Source organism: Panthera onca, chromosome A3 (assembly GCF_046562875.1).
Source record: "Panthera onca isolate mPanOnc1 chromosome A3, mPanOnc1 haplotype 2, whole genome shotgun sequence".
In the NCBI taxonomy this organism is placed as follows: Eukaryota; Metazoa; Chordata; class Mammalia; order Carnivora; family Felidae; genus Panthera; species Panthera onca.
In genome coordinates this window covers 13,118,180-13,129,825 of record NC_138341.1, presented here as the reverse complement: position 1 = coordinate 13,129,825, position 11,646 = coordinate 13,118,180, and the positions used below count along the sequence as shown (strand labels likewise).

The 11,646-nt window shown below is 37.1% G+C and overlaps 1 long non-coding RNA gene across 1 annotated transcript in view; it reads right to left on the bottom strand.

Annotated features, from left to right (window-relative positions):
- Positions 1–304: 304 nt before the first annotated feature.
- Positions 305–11,646, bottom strand: part of LOC132689370 (uncharacterized) — a 35,709-nt gene continuing 24,367 nt past the window's right edge. Inside the window, exon 3 of the long non-coding RNA XR_009614983.2 lies at positions 305–424. This is a non-coding gene — a long non-coding RNA (uncharacterized LOC132689370). The remainder of the gene's footprint in view (positions 425–11,646) is intronic.

Sequence of the window (11,646 nt, the reverse complement as noted above, 5' to 3'; positions counted from 1 at the left end):
TCAACAGAAGACTGTGTACTGTGAGCTGTAATCCAGTCACTCAGCCATCCAAATTTTCCACACTCACGGACTTCTGAATATGATGAGATTTGTTCCAGAGAACTGTGAAGAGGCTCGACTTCAGGACTGGGTCTTACATGGGACAGAATCCAGTAACACTCATTGAAGTGAATGTAGAGAGGACTATGTAAGAGGAAGGGAGGCATGAGAACCTAGGGAGCAGTCGAATTGCCACAGACCTGGAAATGATATTTGGACCTTATTTAATGAGATCTCTGCAACAGTCTTTTTTTGCTGAATAACTTACAAAATTAATCAAGCCTATTCTTCATGTTGTGTGAATCCACTGCAGCTCTGTTCCACGCAGTTTCATTCTGTCATCCAAGCTGAGGGAGCAGCCTCTAATTGGGACATGCTAGTCTCACTGCAAAAGGAAAAGAGTGGTGTCAGGATTATGTCAAGACTCTTAAACCCTCTGCAAAGAAATATTACTTCTGCTCACATTCATTGGCCAAACAAATCACATAGCCAAGCCTGATGTCAGTGTGGCAGGAAGGTATGATCTTGTTACAGAAAGAGGAAGTGAATAATTTAGAACAGTCATGAAGTTTTCAAAATATCTAAGGGCTGGGAAACACAAGCCCACATCAAAATTACATGAGTGCATAAGCAAAGTACTCTTTGGAGAGTTAGGAGTTATTCAGCCCTCAAACTCGAAAAGATGATGGAGCATTGGGGTGATGGAGAATTAAGTAGCAGTAAAGGTTGCAGGTGAAAAGGAAGGTTCAAACCAATTTTTAAATAAGTTTTGAGTCCCATGAAGAGAAATGTGCCTTTCATTTTTATAAAGTGAGTATTTTTTATGCAGATCATTAATATTTTTAGCACTCCTTTCTTGTGGCAGTATGAAGGATGAATGGAAGCGGTAAGAAATATAGATAGAAAAATCAGCTGGATATGGATAGAAAAGTCCAAGAAAGTAATGACAGTGGAGAAGTAAATGCGAATAAAAATATAAGGAATGATCAAAAGTTTCAGAGATGTGTTTGGCAGGACCTGGCAGCAGGTTTATTGTCATTGAGCTGGAAGAATTATACTGTTAACAATCCCATTAACATGAGATTTACAAAGATATTAATAGAGAAATAATATGGCAGCAAGGTTTGCTTAGCTTCCTTAGAAGCAAAAGTTCCTTTAGAAGCATAGTAACAGTCTCATCCACCCATTGTGACCTTGAGGAGCAAATAAAAGTCACAGGGTGGAAATTCCACTGGTCCTCACTGGTATGGATGTAGCAGGTATTCATGGCTTATGTACATTCTTGTTGGCCTCTTCTGATTGGTTGGGGTCTATGACCTATAAGCTAAGAAATATTTTGAATGCCATTTGTGCACACAAGGTCACTTTATCCCTTTATTTTTCTAGTCTACATGGTATCACTGAGTGGGGACAGAAATGGGTATCCAAATTCAATGATTCCATCCTCTTCCCCAGAACACAGGGTTATGTTGCTTTATTGGCTTATAGAGGACCTCAATAGGAAAACATATTGACCCATATCTGAACATTCTGCATTGACCAATGGCTTCCTTATTTTTCCATTGGGAGAGAAATAACGTTTCATTCTTACTCCCAGCATAACTTATATCAATCTTCATGAGTCGTGGTTGTGGTCAAATATTCTTTCTCACTTCCCAGTTGTAGCACAAACATCTCGCATTTCCCTTGGTACCAACACTTCAAATTCACTGAGCTAGCATCTGACTTTTCATTTGGCAAGAAGCCATGCATTCTGCATTTATCATAAACACTGCTTGTTTAAACTTTGTTATATCTAAGCAGCCAAGTTAAAAAATCTTTCTCTGGGGGCACCTGGGTGCCTCACTCAGTTGATTATCTGACTCCTGATTTTGGCTCAGGTCATGATCCCAGGGTTGTGGGATCAAACTCTGAGTTGGGCTCACCCTGAGCATGGAGCCTCTTTGGGATTCTCTCTCTGTCTCCCTCTGTTCCTTTCCCCAACTCACACACTCTCGCTCTCTCTCTCTAAAAAAAAAAAAAAAAAAGTCTGATAGCCCCAAAGGTGGAGTAATCTGTTTTTCTTCTTTCCTTTTGAAATGATAGAGATTCATCTTGTCCTTTTGAGTACTTTTCTGCATTCACAGTCCTCAAATCTCACCTTTTTGTACATTACACACTGAATTATGGTCTTGTTTCATTAATTATATACAAATAATATTTTAATAACATAACACTCTTATTCATAAATTAGATCTGGTCCCCTAAGGCTTCTTATTAGCCAGCAGTTTATTATTTTAATTTCAGTTAAGCCCCGTTATTTCCTCTTGGAATATGTTTGCAGGCATCTTATTCTCTGTCCATGTCTCCTATGTTAGTATTTCTCAAGATACTTCATACCACCACCCCTCCCCCTACTCATTCTGCTTGGTTTAGTTCATCAACTGCTTATATTTGTAGAGAAAAACTGGAATTTTCTCTTAAATTCTCTTCATAATGCATATAGACTTGCTCTTTCATTTTGCTGATTAGCAAGGAAATTGGTTTTGGTTTCCAGCACCTAGGGAAATTGGAGGACTTTTGTATAAAGATAAAGAAGCAACGGCTTCTTGTCATGTATTCTCATAGTCCCATTTTTCTGCCTAATGTATGATTTCTTTGCCCCATCTTCTCCAAGCTTAGACCTTTCCATGACCATTTAAAACCTAGTCTCTGCAGGCTGAAATCTGTGTGTGTGTGTGTGTGTGTGTGTGTATTGTTGCTTGTCTTTTTGTTTTATTTATATTCTTTGCTTCTCGTGCTGCTTGTGGCTCACCCAGCAGAAATGTCACTACCTATACTCCACTGATTAGTACTTGGATGAGCGACCCCAATTCCATAGCATGATAGCTCCTACACCAGCAGGCACAATAAACTGAATTCTTGCCAAATATTTCTTTGCCTTCCCCAAGTTGGAAAGCCTAGATTTATATGCTACCTGGAAGCTTTTATTCCTTTTAGGGACTTTATTCCCGAAGTGTTGCCAGAGAGCACTAAAAATGAATTTAAGGAGACAGTTACAGATGATTGGACAATTAGGTATAATTCAGAATGCCTTTCCTTAAGCAACATATGAATTATTACTATATTTCTTCTACATATTGTTAAATATAACACATCTTTCTTTAAAAACAAGGTTAAAGCTTGGTAAAGTCACAAGAGATTAACTCATATAATCTCAAAAGTAAAAAGCAAAGGTTTAAATATTCAGAGCTAACCTTATTTCCCTGGCAACCATGAGCTCTTCACCTTCAGCATATATATATGCCCACTGGACTTTATTTATGTCACCAGACCACTGTTGGATGTTTTTGAATGACCCATAGAACATTGCAACTCAGCGCATCTAAATTAACTCATTATTTTTCCTCCCAATTTTCGTTCAGTTTTCCATGTCTCAGTGAATGTCACCACCATTCATTAATTCTTTTCAGTCAGGAACAAGGGTGTGATCATTAATATCTTCTTCTTTCTCACATATCAATTTCTTTTTTTTTTTAATGTTTATGTTTATTTATTTTTGAGAGGGAGAGAGAGAGAGAGAGAGAGAGAGAGAGAGACAGCGCACGAGCAGGGAAGGGGCAGAGAGAGAGGGAGACACAGAATCTGAAGCAGGCTCCAGGCTCCGAGCTGTCAGCACAGAGCCTGACATGGGGCTCAAACCCACAAGCCATGAGATCATGACCTGAGCTGAAGTCAGACGCTTAACCGACAGCCACCCAGGTGCCCCATCATGTGTCAATTGCTAAGCTCAGTCCATATTTCCTCCAAACGTCTTTGAATTTATATTCTTTTCACAGATCTCACTGCCATAGGTTAGCGAAATTCATCTGAATTCTAATCGTTGACAGTCTGTTTTTTTTAACTTCCAGTTGTGCTTAATTTTGTAATGCTGTATACTGCATACGCTGGTCTCTTCTCTCCAGATAGATAAAGTATTTCTCAAAGATAAGTATCATATTCCATACATTTTGGTATCATTTTCCTGTGAATTTGGTACTAGAGGTATATATATTAGAAGTTCAAGTTCCTCTTAAGGGGTTGTGGCATTTTTCATCATACATCACCTCATGCCCCAAGTATCAAGGCTGAAATTGGGCCTATTGCTTAATTACACTTGTATATCTCTAAAGCAGCCTATTGTAGTATTACCATGCTTTAAGAACTGGAAAAATTTCAAGTGAGACCAGAAGCAGCCAAGCTTAACTTTCACTGAGGCTGCTGCCATTCCTGTGGGTATAATGTCTCCGTTCATCAAAAGACATTTTTTTTCCCTACTTAATGCACTTACCATGTGGTTTTATTAGAATGAATAGCTCTAGCCCTGTAAATGGGTTTGGTTGAAAATCCAATTTCTTTCAGGGCCAGTGGGAGAGGTCGAAGGGCCATAAATATTCCTCCTCTAAACTGTTTATAAGTAAAATGGCATTGCTGCAAAGGCCCAGTAAATGTCTTGCTATACTAAGTTATATACCAATCCCTGGCAATCTTTTCTTTCTTTCTTTGATGAAAACAGATTGCATGGTTATCCCTCGGTCAGGAGTTATGCTCATGAGTACCTTGATGGATAGAGATGTTTATCAGAAGGAGAATGGATCACCAGGGCATCAACTGTAAATGCTAGCCTTTTTCCTAAAGTTGGAACATAGGATGTCTTACCATGCTCTTCTCATCGTTTTATCTAGTGTTGGACTGACGATACCTGTAAAGAACTGACTAACCCGTCTGCCTCTGAATTTGCTTGGCTTTGGGTAAGGGCTATTGCCACTTTAGTCTTATTTTTCTGGCATTAAATGAAAATATTATCATCTATGGATTCTTCACACAGTTGAAGTAAATATGGATTTCACCCTGTTTTCAAAATGAGCTCTGAACCCATTCTATCAGATAATTAGTTTCATGAAATATTTCTGGGTAGAATATATGTACAGACAGAGTGTATACAGTGCTCTTGCATATGCGATGTCTCATGATTTTTCTCTCCAGAGGAATTGGGGAAAATGGGAAAAAATTGTATATTATTTTCTTAATTTGAAAAATGAGGTTCAGTAGAGAAGAGACCTACAATGCATTGAGTGTCTACTCTATGCCAGCCATTATGCTAGGTGCTAAATATAGAAGTTGGATAGTCACAAGCTGATTCCATTTACATCCACTCTTGGTTGGGTTTTTATCTACTCCAGGATGGCTTCTCCTTAAGTTTTTATCATCCCCAGAGGTATCTAAGACACCTATTATGGAGGCTAAATTGGGTCCAGTGTCATTGAGAGATAGATTAAGCTTACATAAGAGTTGATTGGAATGTGGATGGCAGCAATTCTGAAAGGCACATTTCATCCCAAATACTTATCAGTAATAGTCTGACTCAGGGTGAAGTTGGTGGTCCTCTCTTGCTGGCAGTAAGAGGGAGAACTAGTGTTGCATCAATATAAAATAGGATAACAAAATGAGACTCTTTGTATTTATTTTGGGCTAAAGGTCCCAAAGACTGAGAGTAATACAAAGCAAAGATAATAGATCAGCTCGCCAATGAAGTCCTCAAATTTGAGATCTCAATTTTGAGATCTTAATATCTACTTAAAGGTACATTAAGTTATTAAAATACCTTAAATTGAGAAGGGAAACTTTTTTGGATGAGAAGGCTTTTTTTTTTTAGTAAGAGAGTTGTTGATATATGGTGTGTTTCTGCCACCCTCTTCCTTACCAATACAGGAGGGGAGACTTTGTAAGGAACTTTAGAGAAACACTCAGAATTTTCTAATTGACCCATGTCCCTTAGAATTTTTAAGGGGCATGTACCAAGGCAAAGCTATGCTCCCAAATTTGTCTCTAGAGGAGAGTCTGGAAGAAGCAACCTGTGTCAGAGGACTAAATTTAGAGGACTGTACAGAGAATTAACTCTGTGTTTTCCCCAGGAGGCAGAGGGAGCTGGTCTGGAACATCTCAGATCCTTCTGAGAGAAGTGCCCAATGGAACAAATAATGCCCAAAAAGGGAGACGACCATTACATCCCCCAAACCTATTTATCTTGTAATTGGAAGTTTGTACTTTTGACCACCGTCATCCATTTTGCCAGCCCCTGGTAACTACCAGTCTTCTCCGTATTTATGAGTTCGTTGTTTTTAGATTACACATATAAGTGACATTATACAGAATTTGTCTTTCTGTGCCTGCTCTCACTTTGACTAAGGATCCTCTTTACAGTATCTTTGAGAGCAATCATCTAGACTATGCCTGATTGTTAACACTAAGGACGTCTCACTGTTTCCCTTGAGGCTTTTCCCCATAGATAGAGTTTTCTTTTGAAAACAGAAGCATCAGATATAATTTCTCCAATCCATGTGTAGATTACTTAGCTCCAGACTGTAGTAAATGAGATTATTCACTTTTATTATAATTATTATAGCTGACAGAAATTCCCATCCCTTCCAGAGTAGTAAGAGAACAGATCATTGTATGTTTTCTTGTTGTTATTTATTAGTTCTTATTGGTGTTAACTCAAGGAAAGAATGATTCATCAAATCCAATTTCTTGTATGACCTATCATTTTGAGTCATAATTCTATTAGTTTGGATCAAAGACCTATAGAGGTGCAATGTGCAATCTCTACTGTAAAATCAATGTAGAACAAAGCTAAAGAGTGGCCTTTTCAGGATATAACATTTCAAATATCACAGTATGTGGTAAACATATAAAGAAGGTAACCTACCTCTCATGTATAGCACCAGAGACCCGGTAGCTTATAATAACAGGAGTTTATTTTTCACTATTACGAAGTCTTTGATAAGTCCAAAATCAAGTCACCAGAAGATTCATTGTTTGATGAGGACCTGAAAACTGGATTATAGACAGCTGTCTTCTCACTTGTGCTCACATAACAGAAGGGATGAAGGACCTCTCTGGAGTTTCTTTTCCAAGGATACCAATCCCATTCATGAGGGCTCCACCCTCATGATCTATGGTTCCCACCTCCAAATATCATCACATTGGGAATGAGGTTTCCACATACGAATTTTAAGGGACACAAACATTTATCTATAGTAGGGACCAAGTCTTAAACATAGGATAAATGCTTGCTGTGCTCAGGGCATCTACAGTAAGATATTTGGGCGAACGTATTCTTAATAAGTTTTGTGTGTGTGTGCACGTGTGTGTGCGTGTGTGCGTGCGCATGCACGCGTGCGCACGTGCGTTATCATTGGCCTCTTTTCTTTTAAAGACTAAAGAATTGGAGAAAGTTGAATTAAATGAATTCAAAGCTTTGCACTGTAGGGAAGAAAAGGACAGTATATAGATTTGTGATTTTACTGTTTTATTTATTAGGCTTTAGTCTTTCTTCACTATCTGCATTTCAGATTCAAAGCCTAGATCTAGGTGACTCTGAAGCTATTGTAACATGTGTCCTGAGGTTTGAGATTATCTCCCTCAGTGATTGCATTGCTGTTTGGCTACATGTCTGCCATTTTACTAGTCTTCCCTTTTGGTTTTGGTAAATTTGCTAAGTTATGAGGTACAGAAAGAGCTCACAAATTTCCAGAGGGGAAGAAGATGTGCTCTGGAAGAACTAATGGACATTTGTACAACAACCCTTTATTAAATACTTTTTATGTGCCATACACCTTGTTGGGTGCTAAGCGTATAAAGATCAATTACACATGATGCCCTCAACATGCTCACATTTTCTGACATGAAAAGGGATAGTGCAACAGAGGGTTGCAGGTGTTATGAGAAACTGCTCCCACCATGTTAACTTAGATTCAATGCAAAGGTTGTGAGTTAGAGTGGAGAGTATTTTTCACGTATTACTAAAAGTTTATGTGCCAAGAATGACTGAATAGATTTGCTATTCCATTACTTTCTCTTTTCATATAACTATTCACTTATATATAATAAGAAATCCTGGTAAAATAATATGACCTAATATTTTGAGTCATAATTCTATTAGTTTGGATGAAAGAGGTGGAAAATGCAATCTCTGATGTAAAATCAATGTAGAACAAAGCTAAAGAGTATTTCTCAGTGTCAAAATAGGTGATATCTTTGCTTAACTATGTGAAAGAATCATAACAGCGATATATCATATTGTCACTTTAACTAAAGGGACTGAAATAATTGACTCAATATCAGACAGGATATATAGTTGTTTAGATTATTTAATTATATGAATAACCAAGTTTAGATTATGTAGTTGTATGAATATCCATGTTAAACAGTACGAATTCAGTTTTATTTTTTCCAGTTAAAAAAATAGTATTGATATCTTCTATAATGTAGGAAATTTTTATAAAGCTTTAAATTTAGAATTTTAGCGAACCTGAGTGAAATAAAGAATAAGCCACCAAAACAGACATTTGAAAGTTTAAATTTGTCATTTTCTTGTAAGATCAATATTATTCAGACCATAAGGTATATATAGTCAATGAAAGAGAGTATCAAGACATACTATTATCAGCAGATAAAAAAATTTCAAAATCAAGATATTACCTATAAAATTTAAGGAAAAGATTGGATGATAAAGTCTCAAGGATTAATATTTAATAGAATTTACTTATACACACAGCTTTATGTTATGATTTAGAATTAATTGTTAGAGTAAGGTATTTCCCTATAGGTTATGAATAGAAAATAATTCTAAGATAGAATCAAGAAAAAATAAATGAACCCAACCACAATAATGTATTAGCAAATATTAAAAAGAACATTATTACTTTTTATCATGAACTTAAATTTTAGAAGCTGACTTGACTATATTAAAAATAGTATTGGGGGGACACCTAGGTGGCTCGGTGGGTTAAGCATCTGATTGTTGATTTTGGCTCAAGTCACAACATCATGGTTTGTGGGTTCGAGTCTTGCATCAGGCTCTGCACTGACAGTGTGGAGCCTACTTGGGATTCTCTCTCCCTCTCTCTCTCTCAGCCCCTTCCCCCTTCTCTCTCTTTCTCTGTGTCTCAAAATGAATACAAACTTTTAATTTTTTTATTTATTTTCATTTTATTTATTTATTTTTAAATATGAAATTTATTGTCAAATTGGTTTCCATACAACACCCAGTGCTCATCCCAACGGGTGCTCTTCTCAGTACCCATCACCCACCCACCCTCCCCTCCCTCCCAACCCCCATCAACCCTCAGTTTGTTCTCAGTTTTTAAGAGTCTCTTATGTTTTGGCTCCCTCCCTCTCTAACCTTTTTTTTCCCCTTCCCTCCCGCACGGTCTTCTGTTCAGTTTCTCAGGATCCACATAAGAGTGAAAACATATGGTATCAGTCTTTCTCTGTATGACTTATTTCACTTCGCATTAACACTCTCCAGTTCCATCCACGTTGCTACAAAAGGCCAGATTTCATTCTTTCTCGTTGCCATGGAGTACTCCATTGGGTAGATAAACCACAATTTCTTTATCCATTCATCAGTTCATGGACATTTAGGCTCTTTCCATAATTTGGCTATTGTTGAAAGTGCTGCTATAAGCATTGGGGTACAAGTGCCCCTATGCATCAGCACTCCTGTATCCCTTGGGCAAATTCCTAGCAGTGTTATTGCTGGGTCATAGGGTAGATCTATTTTTAATTTTTTCAGGAACCTCCACACTGTTTTCCAGAGCAGCTGCACCAGTTTGCATTCCCACCAACAGTGCAAGAAAGTTCCTGTTTCTCCTCATCCTCGCCATCATCTATAGTCTCCTGATTTGTTCATTTTAGCCACTCTGACTGGCATGAGGTGATGTCTCAGTGTGGTTTTGATTTGTATTTCCCTGATGAGGAGTGACGTTGAGCATCTTTTCATGTGCCTGTTGGCCATCTGGATGTCTTCTTTAGAGAAGTGTCTATTCACGGAATGGGAAAAGATATTTGCAAATGACATACCAGACAAAGGGCTAGTATCCAAAATCTATAAAGAGCTCACCAAATTCCACACCCGAAAAACAAATAATCCAGTGAAGAAATGGGCAGAATACAAACTTTTTAAAAAAAGAATAGTATTGGATAATACAGTGGCATGGTAAGGTAGTAGATCAGGTGTCAGAGATAAGAGAGTCTGGGATTTACACTACATAGTTGTTTGGCCTGGGCATGCCACCACACATTCTTTTCCAATTGAACGTCATTAGTAAAGTATGGCATATGCACAGTTATATATGTAAGTCATAACTCTACATCTTGGTGAATTATCACAAAGTAAACACCCATATAACCACAACTCATACTGTGAAATGAACATCATTAGCATTCCAAAGGCTCTTCTCATGCCTCCAATAGATCACTACATAACACTCCTTGCATGAAGAAATAACTCATTAATTGTCATTGCGGTAGAACATTCCATTGTATGCATATAACAAAGTGCATTATCCATATATTTGTACAGTCATTAGTTTGATACTATTAATACTATTTCTGTGAATATTCGCAGACATGTTGTTGGGTGAACATACATATACATTTCTATAAGGTATATATCAAGTAGAAGTAGAGTTGCTGTGTCATGGGTATTGCTGTTTAGCTTATTAGGTAGCCCAACATGATTTTCCAAAATGTACCAATTTATTCACATATATGAGAGTTCCTGTGATTCAAATCTTCGCCGATGGTTGGTATCGACTATCATTTTCATTTTAGCCACTATTATGGGAGTGTAATGGTATTGCAGTGTGCTTTTACCTGTAATTTCCTGATAGCTGAGGAAGTTGAACAACTTTTCATATATTTATTGGCTATTCAGACATTCCCTTTTGCAAAGTATTCTCCTTTTATCCATTACAAAAATCACCTGCTACCTGAAACTAAGATAACACTGGATGTCAATTATACCTTAAAAAATTACCTGCCAGTTTTTTTTTTTCGGACATTAGGAGTTTTAAAAATATATAAAAATATATTCTGATTATAAATACTTTGATGGCTATATCATCTCTGATTCTGTTGTTTGTAGTTTGATTTTTTAACATCTCTTAACAAAATAAAATTATTAATTTTAAATTTAATTTGTAAACTCCACAGAAGTATAACTTATAAAATTCACCTATTTAAATGTATAATTCAATGGTATTTAGTAAATGTAGGGTTCTGCAGCCATATTCACAATCCAGTTGTAGAACATGTTCATTATCGCACCCAAAAACTTCTCTTGTGTTAGTTTTCAATCAATTCCTATTTCCACCAAGGAAGAGGAGGATATGTAGAAAAGAAAACAATATGAAGACAGGGGCAGAGATTGGAGTGATGTGGCCATAAGCCAAATGCTCAGTTCTGTTTACAAAGTACTGATGAAGCTTAGCTTTGATTGGCTTGAGTTCTGTCTTCTTGGGGAAATCCATTTGTACATTGATTGACTTGGTTCTATGTCATAGTCATATTTTCCTGCTTTTGTCTTTCACTCTGGCTCAGCAAGAATGGCCATTTCCTAGTGTCAGTGCTAATATATTCAAAGGGAAGGAAGTGCTTCATCTCCGTCTATAATTGCTTGAAGTTCAATAAAAAAACCACAAGTTTCCTTTCTTTCTTTCTTTCTTTCTTTCTTTCTTTCTTTCTTTCTTTCTTTCTTCTTTCTTTTTGCTTGCTTGCTTGCCTTCTTTCACTTATTCAAGT